This window comes from Schistocerca serialis, chromosome 12 (genome assembly GCF_023864345.2).
Source record: "Schistocerca serialis cubense isolate TAMUIC-IGC-003099 chromosome 12, iqSchSeri2.2, whole genome shotgun sequence".
Taxonomy (NCBI): Eukaryota; Metazoa; Arthropoda; class Insecta; order Orthoptera; family Acrididae; genus Schistocerca; species Schistocerca serialis.
The window spans coordinates 115,399,249-115,421,501 of NC_064649.1; the positions used below are offsets into that span (position 1 = coordinate 115,399,249).

The 22,253-nt window shown below is 46.7% G+C and overlaps 1 non-coding gene across 1 annotated transcript; it reads left to right on the plus strand.

Moving 5' to 3' along the window:
• Positions 1-10,946: 10,946 nt before the first annotated feature.
• Positions 10,947-11,020, plus strand: Trnat-ugu (transfer RNA threonine (anticodon UGU)). Its single transcript has one exon. It is a non-coding gene; the product is annotated as a tRNA-Thr (tRNA).
• The last annotated feature ends 11,233 nt before the right edge of the window (positions 11,021-22,253 follow it).

Here is a 22,253-nt window from a genome sequence, read left to right on the forward strand (position 1 = left end):
GGAGTTAATTGAAAACGGGCGGAATAATTTATGCGGCTTTTCCCCCGAGCCGCGACCTCTGGGGAAGGAGCGCCCCGGGCTACGTGAGGCGGGCGGCCGTGGCGTGGCGCGTGGGGGCGGCGGGGGCGCGGGGGCGGCGGGGGCGGCGAAAGAAAACGGGAAAGCAATTTCACAACTGGGCGGGCCTGCGCGCTGATTTAATTCCTCGGCTGTGCGGGTCGAACTGGACTCGCCTGTCCCCACCTCAAAGGCGGCGCCGACCGGCGAAGACAATGGCGCTTCCGCCGCCGCAGGCAATCGCTTCCGTTTCCGCCCCCGCTGACGGCGGCGCTTTATGGACGCGCCGCGTCGCGGGAGCTGGCCGCCCGCGTAACGGGACAAAAGGGGCCCCGCGCGGAAATATCGAGGGCTGTTTTATGGGTGAGAGACGTGTTCGCCGTTCCCGAGTCGATGATCGATAGCAAAATTTTGAACATTGCTCTAGTGTAGTGGTTCCCGCCTTGGGGAAATTACCCCCTCAGGAGTAACAACGAAACGCTGGACTTGTTTTGCGTCACGTAACTACACTACTGGCCATTAAAATTGCAACACCAAGAAGAAATGCAGATGATAAACGGGTGTTCTTTGGGCAATTATACTAGAACTGACATGCGATTCCATTTTCACGCAATTTGGGTGCATAGATCCTGAGAAATCAGTACCCAGAACAACCACCTCTAGCCGTAATAACGGCCTTGATACACCTGGGCATTGAGTCAGAGCTTGGATGGCGTGTACAGGTACAGCTGCCCATGTAGCTTCAACACGATACCACAGTTCATCAAGAGTACTGACTGCCGTATTGTGACGAGCCAGTTGCTCTGCCACCATTGGCCAGACGTTTTCAGCTGGTGAGAGATCTGGAGAATGTGCTGGCCAGGGCGGTAGTCGAACATTTTCTGTACACAGAAAGGCCCGTACAGGACCTGCAACATGCGGTCGTGCATTATCCTGCTGAAATGTAGGGTTTCGCAGGGATCCAATGAAGGGTGGAGCCACGGGTCGTAACAGATCTGAAATCTAACATCCACTGTTCAAAGTGCTCTCAATGCGAACAAGAGGTGACCGAGACGTGTAACCAATGGTACCCTATACCAACACGCCGCGTGATACGCCAGTATGGCGATAACGAATAGACGCTTCCAATGTGCGTTCACCGCGATGTCGACAAACACGGATGCGACCATCATGATGCTGTAAACAGAACCTGGATTCATCCGAAAAAACGACGTTTTGCAATTCGTGCACCCAGGTTCGTCGTCGAGTACACCATCGTAGGCGTTCCTGGCTGTGAAGCAGCGTCAAGGCTAACCGCAGCCATGGTCTCCGAGTTGATAGTCCGTGCAGCTGCGAACGTCGTCGAACTGTTCGTGCAGGTGGTTATTGTCTGGCAAACGTTCCCATCTGTTGACTTAGGGATCGAGACGTGGCTGCACGATCCGTTATAGCCATGCGGATAAGATGCCTGTCATCTCGGCTGCTAGTGATGCGAGGCCGTTGGGATCCAGCACGGCGTTCCGTATTACCCTCCTGAAGCCACCGATTCCATATTCTGCTAACAGAATCCGACCGTCGCCAGCACCAATGTCGCGATACGATAAACCGCAATCGCGATAGGCTACAATCCGACCTTTATCAAAGTCGGAAACGTGATGGCACGCATTTCACTTCCATACACGAGGCATCACAACAACGTTTCACCAGGCAGGCCCGAGTGGCCGCGCGGTTCTAGCCGCTACAGCTCCATCCAGTACCATGGAAGTCATTCCCTCATGTCTTAGCTGATGTTATATCATCCTGTCCCTTCTCTTTATCAGTGTTTTCCACATATTCCTTTCCTCTCCGATTCTACGTAGAACCTCCTCATTCCTTACCTTATCAGTCCACTTAATTTTCAACATTCGTCTATAGCACCACATCTCAAATGCTTCGATTCTCTTCTTTTCCGGTTTTCCCACAGTCCATGTTTCACTACCATACAATGCTGTACTCCAGACGTACATCCTCAGAAATTTCTTCCTCAAATTAAGGCCGGTATTTGATATTAGTAGACTTCTCTTGGCCAGAAATGCCTTTTTTGCCATAGCGAGTCTGCTTTTGATGTCCTCCATGCTCCGTCCGTCATTGGTTATTTTACTGCCTAGGTAGCAGAATTCCTTAACTTCATTGACTTCATGACCATCAATCCTGGTGTTAAGTTTCTCGCTGTTCTCATTTCTACTACTTCTCATTACCTTCGTCTTTCTCCGATCATTTAATTCTTCTTCACTTTCACTCAGGATAGCAATGACATCAGTGAATTGTATCATTGATATCCTTTCACCTTGTATTTTAATTCCACTCCTGAACCTTTTATGTCCATCATTGCTTCCTCGATGTACAGATTGAAGAGTAGGGGCGAAAGGCTACAGCCTTGTCTTACACCCTTCTTAATACGAGCACTTCGTTCTTGATCGTCCACTCTTATTATTCCCTCTTGGTTGTTGTACATATTGTATATGACCCGTCTCTCCCTGTAGCTTACCCCTACTTTTTTCAGAATCTCGAACAGCCTGCACCATTTTATATTGTCGAACGCTTTTTCCAGGTCGTAAAATCCTATGAAAGTGTCTTGATTTTTCTTTTGCCTTGCTTCCATTATTAGCCGTAGCGTCAGAATTGCCTCTCTCGTCCCTTTACTTTTCCTAAAGCCAAACTGATCGTCACCTAGCGCATTCTCAATTTTCTTTTCCATTCTTCTGTATATTATTCTTGTAAGCAGCTTGAGCGATAATTCTCGCACTTGTCAGCTCTTGCCGTCTTCGGAATTGTGTGGATGATGCTTTTCCGAAAGTCAGATGGTATATAGCCTGACTCATATATTCTACACACCAACGTGAATAGTCGTTTTGTTGCCACTTCCCCCAATGATTTTAGAAATTCTGATGGAATGTTATCTATCCCTTCTGCCTTATTTGGCCGTAAGTCCTCCAAAGCTCTTTTAAAATCCGATTCTAATACTGGATCCCCTATCTCTTCTAAATCGATTCCTGTTTCTTCTTCAATCACATCAGACAAATCTTCACCCTCATAGAGGCTTTCAATGTATTCTTTCCACCTATCTGCTCTCTCCTCCGCATTTAACAGTGGAATTCCCGTTGCACTCTTAATGTTACCACCGTTGCTTTTAATTTCACCAAAGGTTGTTTTGACTTTCCTGTATGCTGAGTCTGTCCTTCCGACAATCATATCTCTTTCGATGTCTTCACATTTTTCCTGCAGCTATTTCGTCTTAGCTTCCCTGCACTTCCTATTTATTTCATTCCTCAGCGACTTTTATTTCTTTATTCCTGATTTTCCCGGAACTTGTTTGTACTTCCTCCTTTCATCAATCAACTGAAGTATTTCTTCTGTTACCCATGGTTTCTTCGCAGCTACCTTCTTTGTACCTATATTTTCCTTCACAACTTCTGTGACGGCCCTTTTTAGAGATGTCCATTTCTCTTCAATTGTACTGCCTACTGCGCTATTCCTTATTGCTGTATCTATAGCGTTAGAGAACTTCAAACGTATCTCGTCATTCTTTAGTACTTTTGTATCCCACTTCTTTGCGTATTGATTCTTCCTGACTAATGTCTTGAACTTCAGCCTACTCTTCATCACTACTATATTGTGATCTGAGTCTATATCTGCTCCTGGGTACGCCTTACAATCCAGTATCTGATTTCGGAATCTCTGTCTGACTATGATGTAATCTAATTGAAATCTTCCCGTATCTCCCGGCCTTTTCCAAGTATACCTCCTCCTCTTGTGATTCTTGAACGGGGTATTCGCTATTACTAGCTGAAACTTGATACAGAACTCAATTAGTCTTTCTCCTATTTCATTCCTTGTCCCAAGCCCATATTCTCCTGTAACGGTGGTCTAGGGGTAGCGTCTTTGATTCATAATCATAACGTCTTAGGTCCCGGGTTCGACCCCCGCCACTGCCTAAATTTTGATAAATAATCAGCGTTGGCGGCCGAAGACTTCCGGCATAAGAAGTCAGCCTCATTCTGCCAACGGTCTTGTCAAAGAGGGCGGAGGAGCGGATAGAGGTTCAGGGCACTCTCTTGTCCTAGGGGTGGGAAATTGCCCCTAAAGGCGGAAGAATCAGCAATGATCAACGACATCAGGATGCGGAAGGCAATGGAAACCACTGCATTAAAGACACGTAACGTGTATCCACAGGACATGTGGCCTGTAATTGAAGAAGTGTCATGATGATCTCTCCATTGGCAAAAGATTCCGGAATAGTCCCCCATTCGGATCTCCGGGAGGGGACTGCCAAGGGGGAGGTTACCATGAGAAAAAGATCGAATAATCAACGAAAGGATAACGTTCTACGAGTCGGGGCGTGGAATGTCAGAAGCTTGAACGTGGTAGGGAAACTAGAAAATCTGAAAATGGAAATGCAAAGGCTCAATCTAGATATAGTAGGGGTCAGTGAAGTGAAGTGGAAGGAAGACAAGGATTTCTGATCAGATGAGTATCGGGTAATATCAACAGCAGCAGAAAATGGTATAACAGGTGTAGGATTCGTTATGAATAGGAAGCTAAGGCAGAGGGTGTGTTACTGTGAACAGTTCAGTGACCGGGTTGTTCTAATCAGAATCGACAGCAGACCAACACCGACAACGATAGTTCAGGTATACATGCCGACGTCCTTAGGTTAGTTAGGTTTAATTAGTTCTAAGTTCTAGGAGACTGATGACCTCAGAAGTTAAGTCGCATAGTGCTCAGAGCCAAAACCGTTTCACCAGGCAACGCTGGTCAACTCCTGTTCGTGTTTGAGAAATCGATTGGTAACTTTCCTCGTGTCAGCATGTTGTAGGTATCGCCATCGGTGCCAACCTTGGGTGAATGCTCTGAAAAGCTAATCATTTGCATACCATAGCATCTTCTTCGCGTCTGTTAAATTTCGCGTCTGTAGCACGTCATCTTCGTGGTGTAGCAATTTTAATGGCCAGTAGTGTACAGTGTTTTTAAAGTACCATTACTATTCTCACTTCTTCATACACTGAACAGCTAAAGAAACTGGTATACCAACCGTGAGTACGCGAAGTACCACAACACGGCGTGGCACGGACTCGACTAATGTCTGAAGTAGCGCTGGCGCGAACTGTCGCCATGAATCCTGCAAGGCTCTCCTTAAGTCGGAAAGAGTATGACGGGGTGGAGATCTCTTCTTAATAGCACGTTGCAAGGCATCTCAGATATGTTCAACAATGTTCATGTCTGGGGAGTTTGGTAGCCAGCGGAAGTGTTTAAACTCAAAAGAGTGTTCCTGGAGCCACTGTGTAGCAATTGTACACGTGTGGGCTGTCGCATTGTCCTGTTGGAATTGCCCACGTCCGTTGGAATGCACAATGGGCATTCCGATGCTCATGTACGTGTCACATGTCACATGTCAGAGTTGTATCTAGACGCATCAGGCGTCTCATATGACTCCAACTGCACACGCCCCACACCATTACAGAATCTCCACAAGCTTGAACAGTCCTCCGCTGACAAGCAGGATCCATGGGTTGTCTCCATACCCGTATACGTGTATCCGCTCGATACAATTTGGACTCATCCGCCAGGCAACATGTTTCCGGTCATCAGCAGCCCAAAGTCGGTGTTGACGGGTCCAGACTAGGCGTAAAGGTTTCTGTCGTGCAGTCCTCAAGGGTACACGAGTGGGCCTTCGGCTCCGAAAGACCATATCGATGATAATTCGTTGAATGGTTCGCACGCTGACACTTGTTGATGGCCCAGCATTGAAATCTGCAGCAATTTGCGAAAGGTTGCACGTCTGTCACGTTGAACGATTCAGTCGTCGTTGGTCCCGTTCTTGGAGGATCTTTTTATGGCCTCAGCGATGTCGGAGATTTGATGTTTTACCTCATTCCTGCTATTCACGGTACACTCGTGAAATTTTCATACGGGATAATCCCCACTTGATAGCTACCTCGGAGATGCTGTGTCCATTGCTCGTGTGCAGTGCGCAAAAACTGAACTACAGGAACTCAGATAAGAAGGGAAGTTTGTTGGCTGAAATGGCCGAATTGTTTTAACACATTCGCAGAAGAAATGTACCAAAATATCAACAATTTGAGGAAACAGACAAAGTTGCTCTATCACATACGAGTGTAAGTCAATTATTATCCGCAATTTAGTAATATTTTTATTTATTTCGGTAGTACTGGCGTTTTACGTTGATGACGCATTCAATGTTTATTCGTTGTTATACACTCCTGGAAATTGAAATAATAACACCGTGAATTCATTGTCCCAGGAAAGGGAAACTTTATTGACACATTCCTGGGGTCAGATACATCACATGATCACACTGACAGAACCACAGGCACATAGACACAGGCAACAGAGCATGCACAATGTCGGCACTAGTACAGTGTATATCCACCTTTCGCAGCAATGCAGGCTGCTATTCTCCCATGGAGACGATCGTAGAGATGCTGGATGTAGTCCTGTGGAGCGGCTTGCCATGCCATTTCCACCTGGCGCCTCAGTTGGACCAGCGTTCGTGCTGGACGCGCAGACCGCGTGAGACGACGCTTCATCCAGTCCCAAACATGCTCAATGGGGGACAGATCCGGAGATCTTGCTGGCCAGGGTAGTTGACTTACACCTTCTAGAGCACGTTGGGTGGCACGGGATACATGCGGACGTGCATTGTCCTGTTGGAACAGCAAGTTCCCTTGCCGGTCTAGGAATGGTAGAACGATGGGTTCGATGACGGTTTGGATGTACCGTGCACTATTCAGTATCCCCTCGACGATCACCAGTGGTGTACGGCCAGTGTAGGAGATCGCTCCCCACACCATGATGCCGGGTGTTGGCCCTGTGTGCCTCGGTCGTATGCAGTCCTGATTGTGGCGCTCACCTGCACGGCGCCAAACACGCATACGACAATCATTGGCATCAAGGCAGAAGCGACTCTCATCGCTGAAGACGACACGTCTCCATTCGTCCCTCCATTCACGCCTGTCGCGACACCACTGGAGGCGGGCTGCACGATGTTGGGGCGTGAGCGGAAGACGGCCTAACGGTGTGCGGGACCGTAGCCCAGCTTCATGGAGACGGTTGCGAATGGTCCTCGCCGATACCCCAGGAGCAACAGTGTCCCTAATTTGCTGGGAAGTGGCGGTGCGGTCCCCTACGGCACTGCGTAGGATCCTACGGTCTTGGCGTGCATCCGTGCGTCGCTGCGGTCCGGGCCCAGGTCGACGGGCACGTGCACCTTCCGCCGACCACTGGCGAGAACATCGATGTACTGTGGAGACCTCACGCCCCACGTGTTGAGCAATTCGGCGGTACGTCCACCCGGCCTCCCGCATGCCCACTATACGCCCTCGCTCAAAGTCCGTCAACTGCACATACGGTTCACGTCCACGCTGTCGCGGCATGCTACCAGTGTTAAAGACTGCGATGGAGCTCCGTATGCCACGGCAAACTGGCTGACACTGACGGCGGCGGTGCACAAATGCTGCGCAGCTAGCGCCATTCGACGGCCAACACCGCGGTTCCTGGTGTGTCCTCTGTGCCGTGCGTGTGATCATTGCTTGTACAGCCCTCTCGCAGTGTCCGGAGCAAGTATGGTGGGTCTGACACACCGGTGTCAATGTGTTCTTTTTTCCATTTCCAGGAGTGTATCTTTGCAATTTTCAAGCTGCTAGGTTAGTTTCGTTATCGCTACCGTGCTGTTAATCATGGCTGCTCCGCTGTCTATTTATGCCAAAGATCAGGGGTCCAGATTCATGGAAGACTTTCAGAAGAGTAGGGGAACTGTATTTTGCCACAACGGACTGTCTACGAATTCACTGAAAAATTCCGGAATGTTCGCACAAGTGTTACGCACGATGAAGCAACCGGACGACCGTTTACCGCTACGAATGAAGAAACCATTGAGCGTTCACGTGAAATAATTTGGACAGACGATTAACTACTGACGAAGTGGCACATCGTATGCACTGTTCTGCCTAAGAAATCATAAAGTTTGTGCAAAATGGGCCCCAAAACAACTAACACAGCTGCATAAACAAACGCGCTTCGATATCAGCAAAAAACATTTGGATCGCTATAGCAACGAAGGAGACAACTTCTTAGACAGGATCATTACTGGTGACGAAACATCGATCATTGCGAGCCGGAGAGTAAACGGCAGAGTATGGAATGGAAACATCAAAATTCGCCATGCGAGAAAAAGTTCAAGACCCAACCGTCCGCAGGTAAACTGATGGTTGAGCGGTTCTAGGCGCTACAGTCTGGAACGGCGCGACCGCAACGGTCGCAGGTTCGAATCCTGCCTCGGGGCATGGATGCGTGTGATGTCCTCAGGTTAGTTAGGTTTAAGTTGTTCTAAGTTCTAGGGGACTGATGACCGCGGATGTTAAGTCTCATAGTGCTCAGAGCCATGTGAACCATTTTTTTTATGAGGGCATCAGGAAGCTTGTACAACGATGGACCAAGTGCGTTGAAGCGCAAGGAGATTGTGTCCAAAAATGATGTTCTTGTAAGTTTCCTATTTGATTACAATAAAATTTTATAACTACGTTCCTGGTGACTTATCGCCGTACATTAATTAACATAGAGAAAACAAATGACGTTACGTGATTCTTGAGTTTCTCCCGGCGTATTTGATAATCAAAATATCCACGGGTGTGCTGCCGGTCTATAGTGTCCAACGGGCACAATATTTCGGCGATCATACATGTCGCCATCGTCAGGTGAACTGACGGACTGAGCTCCTGTGAAGGTGCCAGCACGGAGATCCGTACGCTATGGCTGCTCAGAGGGAACTGGGTTCGGTCGCGGCGGCGGCCGATTTAAATACCCTCCGCCCGCGGCGCGCTCCCTCCGCCGTCCGCGCCCCGCGCCACGGTCGCGCGGTGGAACAGATTGCGACGGCGTCTGAGATGACGTCGATGTGATGGCTCTGTCCGCCGTGGTCGTCACAACTATACGTTTGCTCGATTTACTCTTAATTAACCCGATCGCTGGTTCCCAAGCCTTGCTAAGATTATAGCCACAGTCACGGTTTATGAGGCCGTCATTGGTGCGAATTTCGATGGCCTCTCTAACAACGCTGTCCCAGTATCTCGACGTCTGTACCAGAATCCTCGTGCGGTCATACTCCATGGCGTGATTTTCCGACAAACGATGTTCAGCGACCGCCGACTTGCTCGGATACATCAGTCGACTGAGCCTCTGGTGTTCACGGCATCGATCCTCGACGGTACGCATCGTCTGACCAATATACGACTTACCACATTGACACGGAATCTGGTACACGCCGGCCTTCCTCAAACCGAGGTCATCTTTGGCGCTCCCCACCAGTGCACGAGTTTTATTCGGAGGGCAAAACACAGTTCCGCCCCGGTGTTTCTTCAAAATGCGGGCGATTTTCCCCGAGAGTGCGCCTGTATATGGAATAAATGCAGTGCCCACCTCCTCCGTCGTGACTTCATGGGTACTCAGAGTGGCAGATTCAACGTGCACTCCGCCCAACCACTGCAGCACAACCTGTTGAGATGGATCAAGTCAGCACACCCGTGGATATTTTGATTAAATGACGTTACGTTTCAAAGTAATCATTATGTAACTCGGAAAATTCCCGTTTAACTTAAATTAATGCTGCTGTATCTACAGTTTTCTATGACGTGGTATTTATTGATTGTATTACTAGATTGGATGTTCAGGAACAGATCTTCAGGAACCGACGACTTCATCCTTAAGTTAATAGAAGTAAATACGTTCAAATAATGGATGTAAGAGCAGAATCGGATCATTTATCAGATGTCAGCCGTACTTGGCTCTTGAACACGAGAGTGCATGTGAAGGTGAAATCTGGTGTAGCGTTATTGGACTGCGGTTTTACGGCATGAAATATTAAAGAGAATAAACGGCCCTGATCCTAAAAATGTTTCTCACTAGCCGTCTGTCTGTAACACTACGGACTTACACATAACAGTGTATTGCTTGACGCTTTTGGGTAAAATTATAAGGAGTAATTCTTTCATCTTCACCGCTGTCTTTCTCATGAAATTACGGTATTGTTGTGAATTTTCCATCACAAGGTCTACAGTGAGATTCTTGCTCCCTTCAAAATCATACCGCCACCTAATCCACTCTCTCATCCAGCACGAACACGGCAGTTCACGTATCTGCTTTGCCACTAAAGGTATTAAGGTCTCAGCTGCAGCCCCACGCTCTTACATCAGATCCTCTTACTTCACCCACAAAACTGCGACTGGAAAATCTCGCGGCTCATGTCGCGTATTATCGGTTGCAGTAATTTCGGTTGTTTTTTTTTTTTTTTTTTTTTTTTTTATATATATGAGCACAGTTACGGTGTGCGTGTATTGTGGCGGTGGTACTACGCCTCTGAGGATTTCCTTACAGATTTTTTCCTACTGCGCGCCCAGACTAAATGACAGAATGTCATATAAAATTGTATACGAAGACAGTAACTTGTTCTCGAAAGAACAGTTACTGTTGATGACCGTGCAGCTTTTCCCTGGAATAAATGATGACTAACTGAAAACCTCAGCTGCCGACAGGTGTTGTTGATATACCTCGATGTGGATAGCTGAAAATGCGTGCCCCGACCGGGACTCGAACCCGGGATCTCCGGCTTACATGGCAGACGCTCTATCCATCTGAGCCACCGAGGACACATACGAATAGCGCGACTGCAGGGACTTATCCCTTGCACGCCTCCCATGAGACTCACATTCCCACCTGTCCACAATTCTACATATCTATTGTACCTTATAGACATTTGCCCATCCACTCATTACTCGCGCACGCTTTGGCGATTCCCGTAAGAGTCTCACGGGAGGCGTGCAAGGGATAAGTCCCTGCAGTCGCGCTATTCATCTGTGTCCTCGGTGGCTCAGATGGACAGAGCGTCTGCCATGTAAGCAGGAGATCCCGGGTTCGAGTCCCGGTCGGGGCACGCATTTTCAGCTGTCCACATCGAGGTATAACAACAACACCTGTCGGCAGCTGAGGTTGTCAGTTAGTCATCATTTATATAAAATTGTATTGCGAAATTACCGGGACCGGGCGATTCCCACCCTGTTATAAAGCTCATCCACAGTAACTGGCTCCAGTAGAGTGGTATTTCGCTGTTAGTTAATCCGAGATAATGCTCCACATTGTGTAGGCAGCCTGCAGTTAGACTGAGTCCCACGCTTGTTGTAGAACACAAGAGGAGAAATACGTCGCACTGTTTGTGTGTTACAAACGCCTTCATCACCTGTCCGAAAACTGCGAGTGAAACGCCTGTCGCATGCGTCTTTATCAAGATGATAATTTTGGACCTAAATCACCTTATCGTGACAGTGTTATTTAGTGTGGGTGTACATTAGTCGTGTGACTGCCACAATATCATAAAATAATACTGTCGCTCGAGTTTTTGGGAGATGACCTTGTAACGCTGCGCTTGTGGGGCACACGATACTCATTAAAGCCTGTACTATGGTAAGTTGGCGGGCTTCACCTTATGAGAAAGGATTTTCGTATAGATATTGACCGCGTGTACCTGAATGGAGACAAATCAGATTTACACCCACTCTGTAATAACAATGATACATCAAGCAAGTCCGAAATGCAACCACACGTCAGGACGGACAAAAAACAACAGAGAATATGCTACCAATTTGTTAATAATACGGTCGCCAGCCTAATTAGGCATTAACTGAGTTTCTTCTCTGTACAAGTTGATGTACGTTCATGCAAAACAACATGTAGTAACACTGCATAATATGGTAAATTTTAGAACCAGAAAATCTACTGAACTGATAATTTTACTTTCTGTTCTGATATGGATAAACCATAGATACATGACACTACACTGTAATGTTTACTACAAATTGAGCTGATTAAAATCGGGCATAGGTTGCCCTAGAAATAGCACTTTCGGAACACACACACAACGCCAATTTTGATACAGATAAAACACTGATAAATTTTGGTTTTTATATTGACTTTAACTTTGATGGTCAAATCAGTTTAGAACACTTCAGAATTCAAATGAATAAAAAAGAGGGGTGGGACCCTGAAACTGTTATGATCACTGTATTGAAAATTTTGATTGCTGAAATCATTATGCACTCAAGATTTCCAATCTATGATTTACTACTCTTTTCATCTTATTTCCTGCTCATTTAAATACCATTATATCTGTCTCGAAATAATTAAACTTCATTACTAAATCAATATCAAAATTATCTTCCAACTTTGTCAGACCTTCGTTATTTACCTATTGATTCATTAACAAAACAGTTCTTTAAATATCATTCTAACATAGCTAGGTCTGCAGGTAATTTCTATTAACATAAACTTTAATTCTTCATTTCGGGACACTCGGATTGCACAACATTTGGAAAGGACCCTGTCTAGGTTAGTTGTGAGGATAATTAAATAATAGGAGAGTTCTGGTAAAATTCAAATTGTTATTGAACAGTATGGAACAAAAGTAACACTGGTCCATACGAATACAGTACTCAAAAGCTTCAACCTGTTCGTATCGATGCGGCTGTTGCCAGGCGGCGAGATGGCGAGGCACAGAGCACACATACAACCACAGCAATGGCTCTTGACGTATCGGCACTTTACTTCTTCTTAGCGTCGCAATACTTTTCCATTTAGTGCCTATGGAATATTGCCATGCTGTATAGGCGCCGGAAACGGCACATCCGAGGCTCAATGAAACTACTTCTTCCAGGAGAGCCTCCTCGATCCAGAACGTGTTTCTCAGACCGATGCTCAACTCCGACTACTACTGCTGAGCCCGTTGTGCCGTGCCGCGCCCGTGTGCATTTTCCCGCGCTCGCCTGCCATCCACCTTTTACCGCTCCCCTCCAGACAGGGTATTCACCAGAGGTTTTGCATTCTACATATCCTAATACACTCCTGGAAATTGAAATAAGAACACCGTGAATTCATTGTCCCAGGAAGGGGAAACTTTATTGACACATTCCTGGGGTCAGATACATCACATGATCACACTGACAGAACCACAGGCACATAGACACAGGCAACAGAGCATGCACAATGTCGGCACTAGTACAGTGTATATCCACCTTTTGCAGCAATGCAGGCTGCTATTCTCTCATGGAGACGATCGTAGAGATGCTGGATGTAGTCCTGTGGAACGGCTTGCCATGCCATTTCCACCTGGCGCCTCAGTTGGACCAGCGTTCGTGCTGGACGTGCAGACCGCGTGAGACGACGCTTCATCCAGTCCCAAACATGCTCAATGGGGGACAGATCCGGAGATCTTGCTGGCCAGGGTAGTTGACTTACACCTTCTAGAGCACGTTGGGTGGCACGGGATACATGCGGACGTGCATTGTCCTGTTGGAACAGCAAGTTCCCTTGCCGGTCTAGGAATGGTAGAACGATGGGTTCGATGACGGTTTGGATGTACCGTGCACTATTCAGTGTCCCCTCGACGATCACCAGTGGTGTACGGCCAGTGTAGGAGATCGCTCCCCACACCATGATGCCGGGTGTTGGCCCTGTGTGCCTCGGTCGTATGCAGTCCTGATTGTGGCGCTCACCTGCACGGCGCCAAACACGCATACGACCATCATTGGCACCAAGGCAGATTCGACTCTCATCGCTGAAGACGACACGTCTCCATTCGTCCCTCCATTCACGCCTGTCGCGACACCACTGGAGGCGGGCTGCACGATGTTGGGGCGTGAGCGGAAGACGGCCTAACGGTGTGCGGGACAGTAGCCCAGCTTCATGGAGACGGTTGCGAATGGTCCTCGCCGATGCCCCAGGAGCAACAGTGTCCCTAATTTGCTGGGAAGTGGCGGTGCGGTCCCCTACGGCACTGCGTAGGATCCTACGGTCTTGGCGTGCATCCGTGCGTCGCTGCGGTCCGGTCCCAGGTCGACGGGCACGTGCACCTTCCGCCGACCACTGGTGTGTCCGCTGTGCCGTGCGTGTGATCATTGCTTGTACAGCCCTCTCGCAGTGTCCGGAGCAAGTATGATGGGTCTGACACACCGGTGTCAATGTGTTCTTTTTTCCATTTCCAGGAGTGTACATTGCCTACGTATGGACCAGACCCACAATTACAACTTTGACATCTTACAATAGTTTCAACGTTTATTACATTTCAATTCTGTTATAATATTGCTTGAAATCTGACATAAACATTAATATTCACATCGAAATTTGTTTACAGTTTTCTTAACACAATGGCAAGAAACAAAATAAAAACCAGAAATGAAATCAGAACATCACTTACACTAATTTATCGAAGAATCAGAAGAGAAAAAAAAACATAATATTTATATGTACAATAGTACAGCGTTGTTGTTGTTACAACCTTCTTCTCGGCGTACTCTCTCGTACAGCTGGCTGATGCGACCTTACTGTTAGATTTCCCTATCGACCATAGTACGTGGTCACTCAAGAGTCTGGATACAGCGGTAGAAAAGTTGAACAGTGTGAGAAATCGTAATAGGATATGGTACAGGGTGTCAGTGTGTGTGTGGTAGGGGAGTTTGGGGAGGAGGGTGGGGTGGCGCAAGCTGCAGCAACGATGACGACAGAGGCGGCCATGGTGAAATCCGCCATCATGGATTCGCTTTACGTGTTTGAAATGGGAAGCGGGTCACGTAGCACATCATTTTGAACTGCTTTTTTCTCAGTAATACACATGTGAAATCTATTTTAAGATATCTTTATTTGTGTAGGAAGTTTAGGACACCTGTCAGAGTCGGATCAGGCAAAAATCTCGATACACTTGTATAAAAGTCAATCAATGTGAGGAATCATAATAGTGTATGGTATAAGATAGGGTGTCTGTAGGCGGGGGGGGGGGGGGGGGGGGAGTGTCTTAGATCAGGAAAGCAGAAAAGGGACCCACTTGCAATGTCGGGAATATACCGCTTACCATGCACATGCTGAAAAGTTTACGTCGGAATGACTGGACGATCAGTCAACACCAGGCTCAAAGAACATACGCGACATTGCAGGTTGGGGCAGCTGGAGAGACTGGCCGTGGCAGAGCACGCACTGAGTAAGACCGACCACGTCATAAAATCCGCCGACACGGACGTACAGGCTGTAGAGTAGCACTATCACACGCTCTTGTTCAGAGAAGCTGTAGAAATACACAAACACGCGAACAGTTTCAACAAGAAAGAGGAAAGCCTTAAGGTAAACGGATCCTGGCATCCCGTACTCCAGAGAACGACCGTCGCAGGAGGAGAACCGCACCGGAAATGACAACGGAGAAGCCCTCGGGCATTGGAGCGCCAGGTACATATAGTCTGCGGCCGCGAGCTCGGCTCCAGTTCACCACCGGCAATGGAGGGTGAAGCTTTGACAAAGCCAGCCACTCGTGCTGGCGAAATGTCAGAAAAATCATTAGATGAACGTCGGCTGAAGAACCCGAGACAGAAGCAAATAGGCAGTTTGTTAACCTAAGGACATCACACACATCCATGCCCGAGGCAGGATTCGAGCCTGCGACCGTAGCAGCAGCGCGGTTCTGGACTGAAGCGCCTAGAACCGCTCGGCCACAGCGGCTGGCGGCGATGTCATATTTGAGTTCAGCAGTGTAACTGTCCATGTCTCGGAACCAGAACCATGCTACAGTGGTATGAAGAGCATTATAGTGAGTCCACCTTGATGTCTCGGCGACCAAATTCGCGTGATGTAAATCCTATAGAACCCATCTGTATTGCTGTCGGGCGCCATCACTGCGTACCCAAATCAGCGGCCCGTTATTTACGCGAATTACACGACCTGTGCGTAGACATCTAATGCCACATAGCTCCACAGACTTACCAACAAACTGTCGGATCCCTGGTATGCAGAGTCAGTGATGTATTTCATTCCAAAGACGGACAAAAGGCTATAAGCAGGTGGTCAAAATGTTCCGGCTGACCAGTGTATAATGCGTGGCAATACCCTTCTTTCCCTTTAGGCCGAGAACTCTTACCGCCTCAACTCATTGAAATCTTATCTAACCAGACGCTGGTGCATTTATGTTTCAGATATCATTTCATCACAGATAGCACTTTCGTCGGAGGAAGGTGGGATATTACAAGTAACAGTATCTGTGAAATCATTAAAAAAATAACAACGTGTGTGGGAGTTCTGCAGTAACGCTTCTCCAAGGCATACTTAAAATTGCCTCGCGGTCTCTGCTCCATTCACCGTTCAAAATAATAGGCTGCATTCTGCACATATTAAAAATACTCCGTCTAGACAATAAGTACTTGAATATTCCACTCACCATGCGAGGTGGTAAGGTGGTTAGAAAACTGGAGTCACATTCGGGAGGACGAGGGGTTAAAACCCGGGTCCGGCCATCCAGATTTAAGTTTTCAATAATTTACGTACATTGGTAAATTGTGAATTTGTGGTAAGTTCGTATGGGACAAAACTGCTGAGGTCAGCGGTCCCTAGGCACTAATTAATAGAACTGAAACTAACTTAGACTAAGGACAACACACACACCCGTGCCCGAAGGACGACTCGAACCTCCCACGCGGAGGAGCCGTCCGTAAATTGCTTCAGGTTAATGCCGGGATGGTTTCTTTGTAAGGACACGGCTTCCTTCCTTCCTTCTCCATCCTTCCCTAATCCTATGGGATTGATGACCTCACTGTTTGGTCCCATTCCTAAAATCAAGTAACTAATATTCCACAGTGGCGGATTCTGACTTTGTGGAGTTTTGTGAAAATCAAATAATTAATGCATTGATCTACTGCTATGCATTGCTTGCTGGATATTATGTGTGGAGTAACACATAGCGTTTTCCTCAATCGCCGTCCCTCCTCCAACACCTCACATAAGGTGAGGCACCTGCTCCTATTCCATGCGTATAAATCTCAATTCTTTGCCACTATTTTCTTCATTGGTGATTCGAAGTGTGACTCAAAACTTCAGTCACGTTCTGTATTACCCGCCGACGAAATCCAATGCTCATATCGTAACTTGAAATGAATTTCACGTTTTTTTTTTCTCACCAATATACACGGTGTTACAAAAAGGTACGGCCAAACTTTCAGGAAACATTCCTCACACACAAAGAAAGAAAATATGTTATGTGGACATGTGTCCGGAAACGCTTACTTTCCATGTTAGAGCTCATTTTATTACTTCTCTTCAAATCACATTAAACATGGAATGGAAACACACAGCAACAGAACGTACCAGCGTGACTTCAAACACTTTGTTACAGAAAATGTTCAAAATGTCCTCCGTTAGCGAGGATACGTGCATCCACCCTTCGTCGCATGGAATCCCTGATGCGCTGATGCAGCCCTGGGGAATGGCGTATTGTATCACAGCCGTCCACAATACGAGCACGAAGAGTCTCTGCATTTGGTACCGGGGTTGCGTAGACAAGAGCTTTCAAATGCCCCCATAAATGAAAGTCAAGAAGGTTGAGGTCAGGAGAGCGTGGAGGCCACGGAATTGGTCCGCCTCTACCAATCCATCGGTCACCAAATCTGTTGTTGAGAAGCGTACGAACACTTCGACTGAAATGTGCAGGAGCTCCATCGTGCATGAACCACATATTGTGTCGTACTTGTAAAGGCACATGTTCTAGCAGCACAGGTAGAGTATCCCGCATGAAATCATGGCGGTGAATCGAGGGAGTACAGTACATACTGACGAAACTAAAATGAGCTCTAACACGGAAATTAAGCGTTTCCGGACACATGTCCACATAACATATTTTCTTTCCTTGTGTGTGAGGAATGTTTCCTGAAAGTTTGGTCGTACCTTTTTGTAACACCCTGTATTTACATCAATTCTTTGAAAGTTATCCTAACGTGCGTCGAAATTATACTACAGTGTCAGCAAGGATTTCGCTGGGGACAAATGGCTGTTCTATATCTGTATGCAACTTGTTATAAATATTTTTTTTTTATTCACGGCCCCTGCGGAACAGTAATCAGTTCACAGTTTTGGTTGTGAGAAGTCGCTCTGGGAATTATTTAAGTAGGATCTCTTGAGATACTAGACATCAGTCTTCAAGTGCCTGCTACTTCAGCATTTGCCTAGTTTCCCATCTGCTGCACTAGAATCAAACTAGCCTGTGAACATTATAACGCCGCTTTCTTCGGTTCTCCGTGTCCCCTAATGATTTGATCTGTCAGTGACTCCACGAATGAGTAGTTTCTTTCTAACAATAATATTGAGCCAGAATGAGATTTTCACTCTGCAGCGGAGTGCGCACTGATATGAAACTTCCTGGTAGATTAAAACTGTGTGCCGGACCGAGACTCGAATTCGGGACCTTTGCCTTTCGCGGGGAAGTGCTCTACCAACTGAGCTACCCACGCACGATTCATGACCCGTCCTTACAGCCTTGATTCCGCCAGCGAAAGAAAACCAACACGATACTTGAAAAGGTATTCAAAGTTCAGCGTGAGGAAATAAAAATTCATTTTACCGTGTGTGTTATATGTGGTGTCACCGCCAGACACCACACTTGCTAGGTGGTAGCCTTTAAATCGGCCGCGGTCCGTTAGTATACGTCGGACCCGCGTGTCGCCACTATCAGTGATTGCAGACCGAGCGCCGCCACACGGCAGGTCTAGAGAGACTTCCTAGCACTCGCCCCAGTTGTACAGCCGACTTTGCTAGCGATGGTTCACTGACAAATTACGCTCTCATTTGCCGAGACGATAGTTAGCATAGCCTTCAGCTACGTCATTTGCTACGACCTAGCAAGGCGCCATTATCATTTGCTATTTATCTTTTGATGCATGTACCGTCAGACCGATGTTCACCAATTATGGATTGAAGTTAAGTATTCCAGAAGCTACGTACCTTTTTTTGCTAGTCTCTATTCCTTTAACTGTTCCAGACCTCACGCCAGCCGGCGTGAGCTTAAACGCGTGCCTTTCGGCTTCCTCTCCTAGTGGCTTGGCTGTCCTGCCAAGTCACAACATTATATTTATTTTATTAGTACGCGACTAGTTTCTAACTTTTACGCCATTTCCAAATGATTTTCTTCATACATGATAAGCCAGCAAACTACAATGGCAAAATCAGCCATTTGCGTTAAACTGACACTCTCTTTAAATTTACGTGTTCCACTTGTTTTACACTCACACACACAGACACACACATACACACGTACACAGGGAATAGCGCGGAAAACGCATTTTACGAGCACTTAATGACGCCTAACCGGAGAATAAACCCGGGATAACTAAACCGGTTATTCTGGTAGGGTTGATGAAGTTAACTGGAGAATAATATTTCACAGTCGCGGCAATAGCTAGAGAATGAGTGACGACAAGATTGTTTGTTAGAACGAGGACGGAGATGAAACTGGGACATCCCACAAATTGTGTGGAAGAATATAACGACTCCGAATTTATATAAAAATTTTGTACTACTACCACTTTTCGATCTCATGCTTGAGAAACTGGACCATATAAATGAAATGTGAAATTATTTCCTAACATAAAACTTTTGGCTTGTAGTAGGCCTAATAGGCCTTCGTGAATTACATTCTGTAGTGTTATTTATGTAAATGAAGTGGATAAAAATGTCCATTTGTGCCAAAACAGTCTCGCTTGTTTGACGTGTGTTACAGTTGCAGCAATATTGGAAAGGCCTATTCCGTTTATCTAGCGGACAGTGACGAAACAGAGGTAATCAAATCGAGAAACTACACCAGTGTTGGGTACTATTCGAATTAACAGCTTTCTCAGCATTGGACAACGACATTTTGATTTTTTATGAAGCAAAACGTTTGACGAACTTTGATGCTGTAATAGATTCTTTTTCAGAAAGGAAAGCACACCGTGTAAAGTTGTAGCAACATTAGAGAGAAAAAAAAAATGCTGGGGCCTAAGCATTGGACTGTCTGGCTTGTCTCTCGTCTTTACTACTTTTGTGATTCCTATCTTTAGTTTTATGTCACACAAAAGAGAAAGTTATTAGCTAATAGGCTAAGAGTTCTTACTCTCCTGGTCAGAAATGATTCGACCCAGTACTAATAGTGAGCTTTTTTGAGGGGGGTAGGAGGCCAAATGGTTCAAATGGCTCTGAGCACTGTGGGACAACATCTATGGTCATCAGTCCCCTAGAACTTAGAACTACTTAAACCTAACTAACCTAAGGACGTCACACAACACCCAGTCATCACGAGGCAGAGAAAATCCCTGACCCCGCCGGGAATCGAACCCGGGCGTGGGAAGCGAGAACGCTACCGCACGACCACGAGCTGCGGACAAGGTAGGAGGCCAAATCAGCTGACTGGGAGCAGCAGAGGCACCACAGGAGATTCTAATTTCCACTGTCCTGAATGTCGGCTTAACAGCTTCCAGTGCAAAGTATACATTCCTGAATTCCCAGAGGGGATGTGCAGTACAGGAATGGAGTACGAAGAGGCGTGGCACTGCACTTTGGCACACTGAAGGCTAAATAACATGTCTTACATTTCCTCGAATGTACATATCAGACTCTTCAGAAAGACGTGTGCTGCAAAGTGAACATATTTTTGAAAAATCGATTTTTTAAAAAGTTGAGAGGTGGCATGAGCCCCCTCTCATATTTCTATCTTACGATTTTCGTCTCTAATTGCATGCAGTGAAAAGTTGCTATTCCTTCACACGCGGACTTCCCACGCAGTGTCTCTCGTCACCCAGGTGGTCCGGTGACAGGCGGGCTCTGCGGATCTCGAGAGGGTTAAGCCGACGGGTGTGAGGGAGTCGAGTGAATGCTTTCCAGACGCCGACATTGTCAAGAGACACGCCCGCAGGGGCCTGAAGTAGCGGCTGGACTAGAGGTTCCGTTACTTCGCAGAAACTTAGCGAAAACACTTTCTGGCGGGCTACCAGCGAGGCGTGGGAATGACTTGTGTACCCAGGCAGTTGTGGCGGGAAAATTCCCGCGCTTTCTGAAAAATAGTAACTTTGATTGGCTGGCTCAGGGCATAGCTCCGTGACGTAGCAAAATCAGCGCAGAAATTGGCGCCAAGAATCTCCATTGGTGGAATGGTAGTGCTCCGGAAATAGAGTGGAATTTTCCGCCAGTTTTCGAGTTGCTGATTGGAACGTTTAACCACGGCCACTGTCGTGGGGGCGGGAATGTTCTGTGTTCAGCCAGTACGGGTGCTCTTGTGGGTGATCGGCTCTCGCCTTTCGGTCGGAGTAGGTTACAAGACTGAGCTCTCGCTGCTCTGGTCAGCCTGCCTTCCGTTGGCCGTCTAATATACTTTTATTTAATTGTAACTGTTTGACGAAGTTGCTGAGGTTTCGACTTCAACGTAACTTTCCGTGTACAGTTGGCAGTTGAGCGTTCTGTGTACAAGAGGCCTATGTTGTCTGTCTCGAGCAGTTTTGGCTAATGTTGACTGTATCGGAGTTACTGGGTGACATCGCTTGCTAAAATCAATCACTGTAACGTCAGTGATTGTGTGGCGAGCTTTCTTCGTCTCCCTCAGAGCCGCATTTGTATTGCTAGGAAGTCTTTAGTCTGGAACAACCAGGCCAGGATAATTTGTTTCGGGCTATACTTGCGACGTTATCATCACCATGACGGGCCGTCGAAGCAACCAGCCATCGCCTCCGGTACGCCAGATCGTGTTCTGGCAGTTAAGAAGACAGTTTGGTAATGTATGTCCACAGCACCGGCAGATAGGGATATTCCTTGGTGATAATCAGAGCTCAGCAGAGCGCGCCTGTTCGTCTTTTTCTAACTTTGTTCTGTCTTGAGTAGCAGCAATTAATGTTGGGTTGGCTATGTGTTTTCTCTTAAGATTTGAGTTGCAAGGAATTGGCTCCACATACCACTTCATCATAATCCTCACAATCTAGTTTAGGCACAACTTCACATTCACAGCGTTTGTTTGAGTATCCAATTTGAGCCAATTTGATGTATTGTAAATGTTTCATGTGTTTTTGTTTATTATTTTGTGTTTAGTCTTAGTAAATCATGTTGTTATTTTGGACAGAACTTTCATTCTGTTAATCGGTAGAGCAACCCTATCGTTCCTCACTATGTTAATGAAACCTTCGTTTATTTAACTTATTTATCAAATTAAATTATTGCAGGTGCCAAACTCTCTTCTACTCCACTGGCAGGGTTGATTAGAGTCAGTTCGTGTATTTTTTTTTTTTTTTTAATCCTTGTGCAACAGCAAAAGTCGGAGTTAGAATAGGGGGGGGGGCTTAGAGCATCAT